Source organism: Martes martes (genome assembly GCF_963455335.1).
Source record: "Martes martes genome assembly, chromosome: 6".
In the NCBI taxonomy this organism is placed as follows: Eukaryota; Metazoa; Chordata; class Mammalia; order Carnivora; family Mustelidae; genus Martes; species Martes martes.
In genome coordinates this window covers 118,052,756-118,068,660 of record NC_137893.1, presented here as the reverse complement: position 1 = coordinate 118,068,660, position 15,905 = coordinate 118,052,756, and the positions used below count along the sequence as shown (strand labels likewise).

The 15,905-nt window shown below is 39.5% G+C and overlaps 1 pseudogene across 1 annotated transcript; it reads right to left on the bottom strand.

The window, feature by feature from the left end:
- Positions 1-8,563: 8,563 nt before the first annotated feature.
- On the bottom strand, positions 8,564-8,979 carry LOC308343960 (small ribosomal subunit protein uS8-like; annotated as a pseudogene). Its single transcript has one exon. The product of its transcript is annotated as a small ribosomal subunit protein uS8-like (transcript).
- Between the last annotated feature and the right edge of the window lie 6,926 nt (positions 8,980-15,905).

Sequence of the window (15,905 nt, the reverse complement as noted above, 5' to 3'; positions counted from 1 at the left end):
AAAAATGCCTTTGCACTCAAGAAATCTAACTTGATATGGTACAAAACTGAGAATGTTTATAAGAACATAATTTATGGTCTCCTTTACAATATACAGTTGTGTATGAATAAAAAATAAATAAATAAAAATAAATAAAAATGCCTTCCCAGCAATATCTACACTGTGACCCAAATATCTGGGTACCTTAGCCTAACCCAGGTGACACAAAATCAGCCATCACATGGCTCAAGTTCCAACTTCAAGCTAAACGCGGTGGGCGTGCTGAGGAAGGAAATGGACTCAGTGCTAACCCATTGGGGCCACTGAACCATCACTGAACGGTCGCACTGACCTCACACACCACGTAACACGCAGCCGGGTTTTAGATTAGGGTAGGTACCAGACAAATGCTGAGTGATTTCCCTGAGGTTTTTGGTTCCCACCTTTATGGGCTGACTGCCTCAGACTGCCCTAGAGAGCATACAAAGAATGAAGAATAAATTAAAAGCTTTTCATCCAAACTCAAGATGAATGAGAAATTTAAAAAAAAAAATGTAGCAGTTTGAAAGGACATCTTTTCTTCAAAAACTTATAGATAAGAGTCATAGAGCGATTAATTGCATAACCCCGTAGGGTCTCTTTGTTAAGATAAGGCCACTGGCTGGGATGGATTTGGACCCTGAGATATGAAATGGGGACATATGAACAGACACAGGGAACTGTGGATCACCAAATCCCCAGAACATCTTTGCTGTCGTACCCACTGTATCGGTTATCTATTGTTGTATGACAAATGATGCCAAAATTTAACAGCTTAAAATAACAAACATTTACTATGGGGCATTATTGGGACAAGAGAAGAAATTTTAATATGGACTGCGTATATTTGATAACATTGTATCCATTTTAAGTGTCTTGGAAGTGATGTTGGTATTATGGTAATGCAGGAGAAATGTCCTTGTTCTTAAAACACCCGTGCCAAACTATTTAGGATACACTCTCATAATGTCCACAGGTTATTCTCAAATAGCTTAACAAGATAGTTCTCAACAATAAATGGATAGACAAGATGTTGTCTATCCCTACAATGGAATACTGTATAAGTGATGATTATGAATAAACTGGTAATTCAATCATGGATAAATCTAATAGAAACAATACTGAGTGAAGAAGGCAGGCACACATAAAAAATACAACATGTATGTTTCAGTTATCTTTTGCTGTGTAAAAGCCACCCCTGAATTTTGTGGCTTAAAACAAAAACAACCATTTTATTATCTCTTGGGAGTCTGTAGGTTAACTGGGCTTTAGGAACTACTGATGGAGCCTATGAACCAAAACCCTTATTCACAGCAGACCCTCCACACAGCATCTCTCATTCCATGTATGGACCCTGCTTATGGTTTCTGGCTGGTTATGGGATTTGGAAATCTGTAGAATACTCCAAAATATTTGGTCCCTACCTTATGAGTCCTGCCTCCCATAGTAGAGATCAGAAAAGTCAATACTTTAGCCTTCTTTGAAGCCACCAATCAAGTTCATCCACCTGAGACTTCAATTTTAAACTGGACGACAGGAGAAAATGGAGACCCACTCTACAATCATTTCACTGACAAAGGTGACAGAAGCAGCAACTGGCTTTTGGGGAAGCAGTGATAAGAAAAGGAGAAGTTCTGGAACAGAAGTGGCTGAGGAGGTGTCTTCAACACCAGGTTGTGGTAAAGTCCCGTTCCTAACAACAGACCAAAAAGTAACATTTAGAAGCCGTGGAACAGTCGCAGTGATGTGGTTTATCAGACATATTGTGTGTGTGGCAGTGGGGAGCGGGGTGGTGGTGGTCCGTTTCTAATGGGGCTCCTCCGGTTGTCTCTGTATTTCCACTCTAAAAGCCTAACTCTGAGAGAAATGTATTTTTTTAGACTTTTTAAAGTCTTATCAAACTCATTAATGAAGGAACCGGGAAGAATAAGAGAGAGATGATCCAAAGACAAAAAAAAAAAAAAAAAAATTTGCAAAGCCGAGAGTATGTAGTCAGGAAAAGCTGTTAAAGATTAAAAATGGTTAATGTACAACAGGGCAATAAAATCATAACCTTGACATTATCTTCTTTACCAGAGAAAAAGCAAAGCCATCATACCTTAGCAGTTTTCTCCAGATTAATCTTTAATAGTACAGGGCTGGCTGGGTTCTTTTTATACAAGTTGCAATCCCTAAGATACCCAGATTTTGATCAGGCAGGACTGTGAGAAACTATTCAGTATGATATTAGATAACGAAGCAAGCAAAATTTTGCCTTATTCCTAATTTTTAGAACAGTTTTTCTTACACAATTCCTTCCCCTAAGGTACAGAATTAACCAAATAAGATTTTTCAGAAATGTTTTAATTAATGTTTTAATTAATTGGATGGTCCCTTTTATTTAGCCTGTTTAGGATTAAGACATAAAGAACTCCTTGTTGCGTGTTTGACAAAGCAAAGGTCTTACTATTTATTTTTATTGAAGTATAGTTGGGATACAATATTATATTAGTTCCAGATGTACATCGTAGTAACTTGACATATATTTACATTACAAAAGGTCATCACAATAAGTCCTACTTACAGTCTGTCACCATACATAGTTACTAAAATATCATTGCCTACATTCCGTGTTATACTTTACATCCCTGTGATTTATTTATTTTATAACTGGAAATTTGTACTTTTTATGTTAATTTGGCTTTTAAAATTAAAAATCTTTTAACGTTTTTTATTGTGGGCTCATTTTTAGGCTCATTTTTTGCACCAATTTACATTCCCACCAACAGCTCAGGAGCATTCCCTTTCTCCATATTCTCCCCACACTTGTTATTTCTTGCTTTTTTTTATACTATCCATTCTGACAGACATGAAGTCATATTTCATTGTGAGTTTTGATTTGTATTTCCCTGGTAATTAGTGATGTTGGACATAGTTTCACATGTCTATTGGTCATTAGTATATATTCTTTTTTTATTTTTATTTATTTATTTGATAGAGAGAGAGAGAAAGCACACAAGCAGGGGGAGCTGCAGGCAGAGGGAGAGGGAGAAGTAGGCACCCCACTGAGCAGGGAGCCCAATGCAGGGCTCTATCCCAGGACCCCAGGATCATGACCTGAGCCAAAGGCAGACACTTAACCAACAGAGCCACCCAGGCGCCCCAGTCATTTGTATATATTCTTTGGAAGAATGTCTATTTGGGTCTTCTGCCCATATTTTAATTGGATCATTTGCTTTTTGTGTGTTGACTTGTATTAATTCTTAATATATTTTGGATATTAACCCCTTACCAAAATATTAATTGTAAATTTCTTCTCCTATTCAGTAGACTGCCTTTTCAATTTGTTGATGGTTTTCTTTGCTGTGCAAAAGCTTTTTAGTTTGGGAGAGCCTGGGTGGCTCAGTAGGTTATCCTTCTGACTCTTGATTTCAGTTTAGGTCATGATCTTGGTGTCATGGGATTGAGCCCCAAGCCAGGCTCCCTGCTCAGCACAGAGTCTGCTTGTCCCTTTCCCTCTGCTCCTCCCCCTACTCGCTCTTACTTTCTCTCTCTCTAAAATAATAAGTAAAATCTTAAAAAAAAAAAACACACAAAACTTCTTAGTTTGCTGGAATCCCAACCACACAACCACAGAAAATGAAGTTCATTTTTGCTTTTGTTGCTCTTGCCTGAGGAGACAGATCCAAAAATATATGTAAATTGTGAAGACTAATTTCCAAGAGTTAACTGCCCATGTTTTGGGGGAGATTTTTATGGTTTTAGGTCTCACATTTAGGTCTTTAATACATTTTGAGTTTATTTTTGTATGTGATGTAAGGAAATGGTTCAGTTTCCTTCTTTTGCACATAGCCATCCAGTTTTCTTAACACCATTTATGGTTGTTTTGTTTTGTTTTGTTTTTTAATTTAAATTTGTTTGTTAACATACAGTGTAGTATTAATTTTAAGAGTAGAATTTAGTGATTCATCACTTACATACGACACCCAATGCTCATCCCAACAAGTGCCCTCCTTAATGCCCGTCACCCAGTTACCCCATCCCCCCACTCACCTCCCGCCCAGCAACCCTCAGTTTGTTCTCTATATTTAAGAGTCTCTTTTTTTCCTTTTTAATTTATTTATTTGACAGAGAGAGAGATCACAAGTAGGCAGAGAGGCAGGCGGGGTGGGGAGGAAGCAGGCTCCCCGCTGAGCGGAGAGCCCAATGCGGGGCTCAATCCCAGGACCCGGGAATCATGACCTGAACTGAAGGCAGAGGCTTAAACCACTGAGCCACCCAGGTGCCTCAAGAGTCTCTTATGGTTTGTCTTGCTCTCTGTTTTTATCTTTTTTTATTTTCCTTTCCTTCCCTCAAGTTCCTCTGTTTTGTTTCTTAAATCCCACATATGAGTGAAATCATATAATATTTGTCTTTCTCTGACTTATTTTGCTTAGCATAATACCCTGTAATTCCAGCCACATTGTTGCAAATGGCAAGATTTCATTCTTTTTGATCACCAACTAATATTCCATTCCAACATCCTTTGCTAAAGAAACTGTCGTTTCCTCAGTGTATATGCTCCCTTCCTTTGTCATAGACTAATTGATCATATAAGCATGGGTTCGGTTCTGGGCTCTTCTTTCTGCTCCACTCATCTATGAGCATCTGCTTTTGTGCCAGTACCATACAGCTTTGATTATTACAGCTTTGTAGTGTAGTTTGAAATCAGGGATTGTGAGACCTCCTGCTTTGTTCTTCTTTCTTAAGATTCTTTGGCTTTGGGGGGTCTTTTGTAGTTTCATACAAATTGTAGGATTATTTGTTCTAGTTCTGTGAAAATTGCCATTGGTATTTTGGTAGAGATTGCATTGAATCTATGTATCGCTTTGGGTAGTACAGACACTTTAACAGTATTAGTTCTTCCAGTCCATAAGCACAGTATACCTTTCTATTTATTTGTATTGCCTTTAATTTCTTTCATCAGTGTCTTATAATTTTCAAGGTACAGGTCTTTTACCTTCTTGGTTAAAATTATACTTATGTATTGTATTCTTTTGGATGCAATTGTAAGGGGGATTATTTTCTTAATTACTTTCTGATGGTTTATTATGATTGCTATTATTATTATTTAGAAATACAACCAATTCCTGTATATTAATTTTCTATCCTGCAACTTTACATAATTCATTTATTCTTCTAAAATTTTCTGGTGGAGGGCCACCTGGGTGGCTCAGGTGGTTGAGTGTCCAACACTTGATTTCCACTCAGGTCATGATCTCAGGTTTCTGAGATCGAGCCCTGTTTGGGCTTTGCACACTCGGTGCAGTCTGCCTGAGATCCTCTCTCTCCGTCTCTCTCTGCCCCTCCTCCTGCTCGCTCTCCAAATTAATTAATTGATTGACTGACTGATTGATCAGTGGCTTAAAAAAATCTTTATAAAATATGTTATTTTTTTTCTTTTTACTTGAACAGAATTAATCAAGGAAGGCTGAACTCCTTCTCTTTTATTTGTCAGCTTTTTCCACATCATGGGTTTGAAAGACAGGGTAACTCTTTTGATAATGTAGAATTAATTTAAAATATATAGAGTATGCCTAATTACTTCTGTTTAGTAATTACTAATTACTTCTAATTACTTCTTCCTGTTTTATAAGGTAAAAGATTAAGCCTTTGGTGCCACCCAGTGGTCAAGTGGGTAATGATTTTTTTTCTTTTTCTTTTTCTTTTTTTTTTAGCTTTAAAGATATCGACAGTTTTAATTTCTGAATCCAGGATCTGGGTTTCAGAAAGGCAACAAAAACAAAAAATTTCTGGCAGAAACTGATTATTTGATTAAGTGCACAGGTACTTGAGAGTGAGCAATTATTTTAGATTTTGCTACCCTAATAACCAGAGTGACAATAAAACATTTAAAAATAAATATAAAGATGGTAACATGAAAATATAAGTTTTAGGTCTCTCAGAAGCAAAGGGATTTTATTTATTTCAAAAATAACTTGAGGGGCACCTGGATGGCTCAGTCCTTAAGCATCTGCCTTCGGCTCAGGTCATGATCCCAGAATCCTGGGATCCAGCCCCGCATCCGGCTCCCTGCTCATTGGGAGACCTGCTTCTCCCTCTCCCACTTCCCCTGCTTGTGTTCCCTCTCTAGCTGTGTCTCTCTCTCTGTCAAATAAATAAATAAAATCTTAAAAAAAACTAAATAACTTGAGAAAATGACAGCACAAAACACTCAAAGTTATCAGGATACTGAGAGTATTCTAAAATAAATCTCTGCTAGCTAGCTAGTAGGAAAAAAGAAATCTTTTCTACAACTTTTTAAAAGTATAATGAATATTCCAAGACCAAGTTTGAATCACAAGTTTTCTCCATTTTTGGTTGTTAATTTTAATACATCATTATGTATGCGTTTTAATCATACAGAAATATGTATATAATTGGATGACAATATTATTTAACTTCAGCTTTTAGATGTAACTAACTTTATTAACACAATACACCAATATGTATGTCACATTGAATTTACCACCTTAATCTGAGTTGTGCAAAACAAATACAGATAAGAGTATATATACAAAAGCTGCTTGATGATCCAGTAATCTTTTTATTTGTCTCTATGAATTATTTTTCTTTTTTTTCAGGTTTTATTTAAATTAAAGTTAGTTAACATATAGTGTATTATTAGTTTCAAAGGTAGAATTTAGTAATTCACCAGTTGCTTATAACATCCAGTGCTCATTCCATCACGTGCCCTCCTTAATGCCCATCCCCCAGTTACCCCATCCCCCCACCCACCTGGCCTCCAGCAACCGTCAGTTTGTTTCCGAGAGTTAAGAATCTCATGGTTTGCCTCCCTCTTTTTTTTTTTTTAAACTTTACTTATTTGTCAGAAAGAATGAGAGCACAAGCAGGGGAACAGCAGAGGGAGAGGGAGAAGCAGGCTTCCAGCTGAGCAAGGAGCCTGATGTGGGCGCTCAATCCCAGAACCCTGGGATCATGACCCGAGCCAAAAGCAGACACCCAAACAACTGAGCCACCCAGGCGCTCCTTGCCTCCCTCTTCTATGAATTATTTCTTTTCAGAATATGCCAGTAATCAAAAGCCACTTATTCAATAACTCAAATTAATCCAAAGTCATAAAATCATTTAAGTTGAGATTATAAAGCAACATAATCACTTCTGATCTTACAAATCTTTCCAAGAAACAAAATTTTTCAACTTTACAAAGAAAGTGAGTAAAATAACTAAGTCAAATGATTTGCAGCCTCATCTAAAGTTCACAAGAACCAATCAGTTAAAAAAATGGAAGCGTGTCTTGTGATAATGTAGTTAGATTAGCTGCGTATGTTTACATTTATGTTTGCTTCCCAGAAACGGAGACAACAAATGAGTCGAAGAACAAGGAACAAATCCCTTTGTTCCCCAAAACCAATTTACAGTGATAAAAATCCTATGAATAGCTGGGGAAAGTAGGAAGCACAAAGGGGTAGGAGGACTGACTACAAAAGCGCCAGCGGGAACTTGGGGGACAAACAAAATACTCTGTGTACTGGATGGGGTCGTGGTTATATGGTACATACATTTGCCAGAACTCATGAAACTGAATACTTCAAATGTTTCCATTTGTCTTAGGTAAATTACACCTCGACAAATTTGATTAAAAACCCTAAAATGAGATCAAAAGTTTCCATTGTGATGTTTGTGGGCCTTAGCAACAGAGAACCAAAGAGGTCATTATGTCAGGCATAGTGCAAGCATACCTTTTCCCTTTTCAATTTTTAAACTTTAGTTTGTCTAAACTAAAGAACAAAACAAAACAATTCACCCATTTCTACCACCCCCTACCCCCACAAATTATTTTTATAGGTCAGGTAGTTTATAATTTGCTTCCAACAAAACAGAAGGAGGACCTAACCAAGTTGTAAGTTGTTACATTATTTAAAATAATTTTTGATGATACTTCACTATGTGATTTAGAAAATAAAATTCTGCAGAAATTCAAGCAGTTAAGCAAAACTGCTATAACAAAATACCATCCATTACCACCTACTTATCTATGTGCACATTTTCCAAGCTTAAAAGGAAAATTCAAAATAAAACTAAAGCTACTTTTTTATCTCATTCTAGAAATAAGTATTATTTATCCACAGATACATTAAATTAATTGGGAAAAGAGCCATCTATCTCCTAAAGAGATTCATTGTCAAGATAATTTTACTTTTTTATGGCTGATAATTACTTATGAAAATGTCTAATTAATTTACACTCTTTTTTTTAAAGATTTTATTTATTTCACAGACAGAGATCACAAGTCAGACAGAGATCACAAGTAGGCAGAGAGGCAGGCAGAGAGAGAGGGGGTAGCAGGCTCCCTGCCGAGCAGAGAGCCCAACGCGGGGCTCGATCCCAGGACACTGAGATCATGACCTGAGCTGAAGGCAGAGGCCTTAACCCACTGAGCTACCCAGGCGCCCCAATTTATACTCTTTTGATCTATTATATACTATACCAAATTGCAAAAAGTCAAACAAAAGAAACTTTTTTTCCACTAAGGGCACTTTATTTGCATGTATGTATGACATCCCTAGAAAAAGAATCCCATGATTCTCCCTCCTGTGTGCTTTCATCTTGCTTCTTCATGGTCTGTGATGCCAGCTGAGGCTGTCAGGACAATGAAACCAAACTGGTAGGATGAGAGCAGGTTATTCTGCCATTTTCTAGATCTTTCAGTTGTACATTAAATCTGAGGCTGATTACTCCACACTTGTTTAACCTGCCCATGATGTTCACAACAATTTTCCTAGCTCTGTGATCATTAGCGATTTCAAATTCGCCAACGTAACCGTGCTTTCTCATCACAGTGAGAAACCAGTTGATGACTTTGGAACATGGCTTAATAAAAACCTGGTTTTTGCCTCTCTTTTCAGTGGTGTTACTGTTCTGGAAGGCATCTGCCAGGACATTCGCGTGCACCATTACGACAGCACGGAAGGATGGTGGAAAGAGCACAGAAGAAACATTTTAACTCTTAGAAATTTATGGCAGTAGAAATTCATTTTGATAGATTTGATAGATTGTTGGGGTTTTTTTAAGATTTTATTTCTAAGCAATCTCTACACCCAACCTGGGGCTCAAACTTACAAACTTGAGATCAAGAGTCACATGTTCTACTGACTGAACCAGCCATGCATCCCTACAGATTTTGGTTTTGCAGAGAAGTCAAATATGGTGACCAACCAAAATATTTTGCGTGTTTAAATTTAAGATAAAAGTTAGGCAAGCTGAGAATAAAATTGGAGAAAAGAAAAACAAAGTTAAAATGTCTGAATGTTTATATTTAGGAAATAGTTGCCAGTTATAAAATCTTGGATACATTTTTTTTTAAGATTTTATTTATTTATTTGACAGAGAGAGATCACAAGTAGGCAGAGAGGCAGGCAGAGAGAGAGAGAGAAGGAAGCAGGCTCCCTGCTAAGCAGAGAGCCCGACATGGGCCTCGATCCCAGGACTGGGGGGTCATGACCTGAGCCGAAGGCAGAGTTGGATACATTTTTAAATGATGTAACAGTTTTATTTTCTAAATGCCAATATTGACCATAACCTTACATATATTTAAACAATGAGAATTTCCTTGTCAACTTCAAAACATATGGGGAGAAGAATTCCACTTCTAAGAGATAGAGTAGATGTACTTTTTCCTGTTCCTCCTGCTAAATACAATTAGACCATGGACATTATTATAAAACAAGTATAAGAAGATCCCAAAAGGTGGAGAGAAAGCAGACCAGCTAGCTACTTCAGGACCCAAGGAATCACACAATGATGAGGTCCCTGAGATTCCCTTTTACTTTAAGTATCTCAGACTTAAAAAGCCAGCAACCCAGAAACATGGGAAAAGACAGCTAACAGGAATGGCAGGGGGAAAAAAAGCTGGGAGCAGCCTAGCAAGGCAGAAAATTTTAGACAATTGCTCTACTCCAGCCAAACCCCACAAACACCAGCAAAGGCCAGCTGAGAAGCTCAAACTTCCAACCCTCCAACATAACACAAACACACCAGGGTGATATCAGTGAAAGTGAGTAGGGAACCTGAATGTTCATCGCTTCCTGGTGGAAATGGGTCCCCAGCCCCAACCCCCATAGCCTTAATGGAGACATAGTCTTCTATCCCCCATCAATAATGAATCACTTCTTTCCGGCCCCAGGGGTGAGAAGAAGTTGTCACACAATGCCTGGTGCAGTCAGGATTCTATCCAGAGGGTAGGACCTAATCTAATATAACTGGTGTCCTTTAATGAGGAGAAGAGTTTAGAACACAGCCATACACAGAGGGAAGGCCATGTGAACACTCAGAAGATGGCCATCTCCAAGCCAAGCCAAGAGGCTTCAGAGGAGACCAACCCCATTGACACTTTGAACACTTCCAGCTTTCACAACTATGAGAAAATAAACTTCTGTTGTGTAAGCCTCCCAGTCTGTGGGACTTTGTTATGGCGGCTGGAGCAAATTAGGTCTCATATTTGGCCCTAGGGCTACTCCTTATTAAGGAAGGAATTTCTAAGGTGGGACTTTAACATTTAATGATTGCACTAAAGACTTGGGCACAATTGAAGAAAATGAAAATAGGAAATCCTTTGATTCTGATGGCAGAGAATATGGAAGTTCGAGGCCACAGGACACTCCAAGGGTTTTCCAACTAGAAACAAAACAGGGGTTGCCCGATTCTACCACTGCCTGCCCAAATTTCTTAGGCCTTACCCCTGCACTGCACACTGGCTGGGCTCCTACTTGTAGCATTTCCATCTCTTTCCTGATGGTTTTCTCCAAAGGTATGGAGGTCACTGACCCCACTCACAGTGAACCAGAAGGGAAAGGAAGCAGTTTTCAACCAATGACTGACGGAAGTTAGCTCCCTCATTCCTCAGCAGGGATGACTCTGAGGCATGAGGTCCACATCCTTTCCCAGAGTTCCCTACACTACTGAGCTCCAGTCATGCACCGTTTGCTGGCTGCCCTCCCTTCCCTGTCTAGCTTCTCCCCAGTCTGCTACTGAAGTTTGCCGCATCTGCCTTCACTCACGTCCTTGTCTCAGGAAGTGCTTCTGGTAGAAACCAAAGTAACGGGCAATCCTCTCAGGTCCCCTCCCTCTTCAGGAGCTTTGTACTATAGCTCAATAAACATTGCTTTGCTGCCCACCAAAAAGAAAAGTAGAGGGAGGGGGGATGGGTACCTGGCTGGCCCAGTCCGTTAAGCATCTGCCTTCGGCTCAGATCATGATCTCAGGTTTCTGGGATTGAGTCCCGAATTGGGCTCCCTGCTCAGTGGGGAGCCTGCTTCTCCTTCTCCTTCAGCCTCTCCCCCCTGCTCATGGTCACCCTCTCACGCGCTCACACACACACACACATAAATAAATAAAATATTAAAAAGAAAGAAAGAAACTGGGGGAGGGAGAGAGCGAGGAAAGGAAGGAAGAAGGGAAGGAAGGAAGGAAGGCAGGGAGGGAGGGAGGGAGAAACTGAAGTAAGGCACCTGGCTGACTTCTTACTGGCTTCACAGAAGTACAAGTCAACTTCCTTCTACCCATCGCTCAAGAGTAATTAGGGTGATTCTTGATCATGGTGCCTGGGCATCCGGCACCCTGCCTCTCAAAAACTCCTTATTCCTTTCCTTGCCAGGATTTTTCCTTCTCCAGCACAGATGACAGCCCAGTCTATTGAATATTAAGCAAAGACAGTTTAGAAACTGTTGGAAATATCCTTATTCTGTTCAAATTTGTAATAAGAGAGACAATACACCCCCTCGGGGCCCATCCTTGTATGCCGAGTATCTGAATGTGGGGGAGCAGTGATCATCTCTGACACAGTTTTTTTTTTTTTTTAAGATTTTATTTATTTATTTATTTGACAGAAAGAGAAAGAGAGATCACAAGTAGACAGAGAGGTAGGCAGAGGAAGAGGGGGAAGCAGGCTCTCTGCTGAGCAGAGAGCCTGATATAGGGCTCCATCCCAGGACCCTGAGAGGACCCTAAGCCACCAAGGCACCTCGACACAGTTTTAAAGGATTATAGGACACAAGACCCCCAGAGAGGCACCCTCACCCCAGCCCACAGATTCTGTATCAGCTCCAAAGCAAGGAAACCGGCTCTGACTTCAAGAGTCCTTCGCAAATCTGTAACTTATGGCATAAGCACCAGCTCAGACATTTACTAATCAAGGCCTTTCTTTCCTCTTGCCTCTACCATGGTGTTTAAAAGCAGATTTTAAATGCAAGAACTGCATCTTTTGATCCTCATTGTTCTGCTGTGGTCACCCAAGGCATGAAGGGGAAATGTCTTAACCTACCTCGAAAGTAGAAAGACAAAACAATCCTCAGTTGACATCCTAGAATTCTTCCTGCCGTATACCTTGCCTTATACCATTCTGTATGGTTTGAACACTGTATAAAAAAATGAGTTCAGGTATTTATTGTGTAATTTTTTTAAATTATAAGAAATGGGACTTTAATTTCTATACAGCAAAGGAAACAGCCAACAAAACAAAGGGACAGCCCACGGAATGAGAGAAGATATTTCAAATGACACAACAAATAAAGGGCTGATATCCAAAGTCTATAAAGAACTTCTCAGGGCTCCTGAGTGGCTCAGTGGGGTAAGCCTCTGCCTTCAGCTCAGGTCAAGATCTCAGGGTTCATCGGGCTCTCTGCTCAGTAGGGAGCCTGTTTCCCCTCTCTCTCTACCTGCTTCTCTGCCTGTTTGTGATCTCTCTCTGTGTGTCAAATAAATAAGATAAAATATTTAAAAAATAAGAAAACCGAATTGTCTTTAAAAAACAAGAACTTCTCAAACTCAACATCCAATAAACAAATAATCAAGTCAAAAAATGGGCAGAAGACATGAACAAACACTTCTCCAAAGAAGACATACAAATGGCTAACAGACACATGAAAAAATGTTCATTATCATTAGCCACCAGGAAAATTCCAATCAAAACCACATTGAGATACCACCTTACACAAGTTAGAATGGCGAGAATTGACAAAGCAGGAAACAAATGTTGGAGAGGATGTGGAGAAAGGAGAACCCTCTTACACTGTTGGTGGGAATGCAAGTTGGTGCAGCTACTTTGGAAAACAGTGTGGAGGTTCCTCAAAAAGTTAAAAATAGAGCTACCCTATGACCCAGCAATTGCCCTATTAGGTATTTATCCCAAAGATACAGACGTAGTGAAAAGAAGGACCGTATGCACCCCAATGTTCATAGCAGCAATGTCCACAATAACCAAACTGTGGGAAGAGCTGAGATGCCCTTCAACAGACAAATGGGTAAAGATGTGGTCCATTTACACAATAGAATATTACTCAGCCATCGGAAAGGATGAATACCCAGCTTTTACATCAACATGGATGGAACTGGAGGAGATTATGCTGAGTGAAATTTGTCAAGCAGAGAGTCAATTGTCATATGGTTTCACTTACTTGTGCAACATAAGGAATAACATGGAGGACATTAGGAGAAGGATGGGGAAAATGAAGAGGGGTAAATCAGAGGGGGAGAAGAACCATGAGAGACTGTGGACTCCGGGAAACAAACTGAGGGTTTTGGAGGAGAAGGGAGCAGGGTGGATGGGTGAGCCTGGTGACAGGTATTAAGGAGGGCATGGATTGCGTGGAGCACTGGGTGTTATACGCAAACGATGAATCATGGAACGCTACATAAAAAACTAATGATGTACTGTATGGTGACTAATATAACATAATTATTAAAAGAAAGAAAGAGAGAGAGAGAAAGGAAGGAAGGAAGGAGGGAAGAAAGACAAACAGGGGGGCGCCTGGTTGGCTCAGTGGGTTAAAGCCTCTGCCTTTGGCTCAGGTCATGATCTCAGGGTCCTAGGATCGAGCCCCGCATCGGGCTCTCTGCTCAGTGGGGAGCCTGCTTCCCTTCCTCTCTCTCTCTCTCTGCCTGCCTCTCAGCCTGCTTGTGATCTCTGTCAAATAGATAAAATTTTTTAAAAAAGAAAAAAAAAAAGAAAGAAAGAGAAACAGGACTTCAAAAGAAGGAATTTCCACTAGGTGGTAGTAGAGAATCGCAATCAATATCAGTCTGACCCTGAAGGGCAAAAGGAAATGTTATTAAGCTGAGAATTCAAATGCTGTAGCCCGTTTGTAGCTACAAATATTTATGAACTAGCTCAGTCTAAGGTTTAATTTCTTCATGATGCTGGGTGATACATATCACGCTCTTTTGAGCAATGTTTTTCTACTTACCGTCTCCTGTAGCCTGCTTTTCTGTAAACTGACCTGCATTCATTTATATAGGACTACTGAAATTGAACAACTGAGGTCCATTATGGCTGGGAATGATAGAATTTGGAGAGGAGATACACTGACAACAAAAATAAATACTCTTTTTTCCTTAGGTGAAGTAAAATTATAGTAATATGCATTGGATCTACACACATTCCTCTCCTTAAGTCTCCCTGGATAAAATGAGGCAAGTGCGTTCTGAAAAAAGGAGTAACCAGAAGTGGGCTGTAGCATCCTTACCTAATCTCCAACATGTTTGACCAGGCTGCATCAATGTCTGCCCAGCTGTTCTGCCCATTATTTTATTCTAGCCCATCCCCAGCTCTGATCTGGCCAATATGTGTGAGATCTGAATATTCTTACCTGTGATGTGCTGTTTCTTTTCCTTAGAGGCCAGATTTGGGTTCTCACAACCACCTGTATCATCTTGCAGGGATCCTTTGAAATCCATGGCCAAATTCACCTCCTTATGGCTGGGTATGACTATAACCCCACAGATTTATTGCCCTTGGGATCTAAAACCTGCCTGGACTGGACAGCAGTTTAATCTTTGCATACGTTCTATTAGACCCTGGCTCAGGACACTTGCGTCTCATCCTCCGTTGCCCCCTCCTCAGCTGTGCCTTAAATTTAATTTTCTTTGATTATAACTCTGCCAATTCCAGGAGAGACACAATCTCCTTCATCATTGGTCAGAGTTTGCAGGAAACTGTGCTGGAAATCCAGTGAGCAAACCAGGCCTATTTCTGAGTTCAAAAGTCTCTGCCTCTGGGTCATTTAATCTTGATTGTCTGGTTGGTTATTTCATTTCAATCCCCAAAACATTTTTCTTACTGTTTGCTTTCAGATTTGGTGCCCTGCTTGTTCTTGGGCACTTTTTTCAATCCTTGGACCTAGCACCTTCTTTCTGGCTTTGGCAGAAAGCCAAAGTAAACATCTCTCACTTTGGAACCCTGAGTCCCTGGCCAAGTAAACTTGTTAATGTTAAGTATTTTGGGTTTTGTCTATCTAGCGATTTTTAAATATGATTTCAAAAGCATTTGTAATTCACCATTTTTTATAACTATGGTGAATATACATACTTTTTAATATATTTATTGTCATTTATATTTCCTTTTTTGTAAAATGCCTATTCACATCTTTCGACTTTTTCTCTTGGATTATTGTTAAATGTTCTGGATGTAATCCTATGTAAATTATGTGTGATGCAAATAAATCTAGTTTGTGGCTTTTGGGTTTTCTTTCTTTAGGTGTACTTTGACAAAAGTTTCTAATTTTTTTTTCTTTTTTTTTTTTTAAAGATTTTTTATCTATTTCACAGAGGGAGAGAGAGAGATCACAAGTAGGCAGAGAGGCAGGCAGAGAGAGAGGGGGGAGCAGGCTCCCCGCCGAGCAGAGAGCCCGTTGTGGGGCTCGATCCCAGGACCCTGGGATCATGACCTGGGCCAAAGGCAGAGGCTTAACCCACTGAGCCACCCAGGTGCCCCCAAAAGTTTCTAATTTTAATGTGGCCATATTTGTTAACTTTTTTTATTTTTACGTTTCTTTTTAAATTCTTTATAGTTTACATACAGTGTTATATTAGTTTCAGGTGTACAATTATAGTGATCAACAATTCTTTTTTTT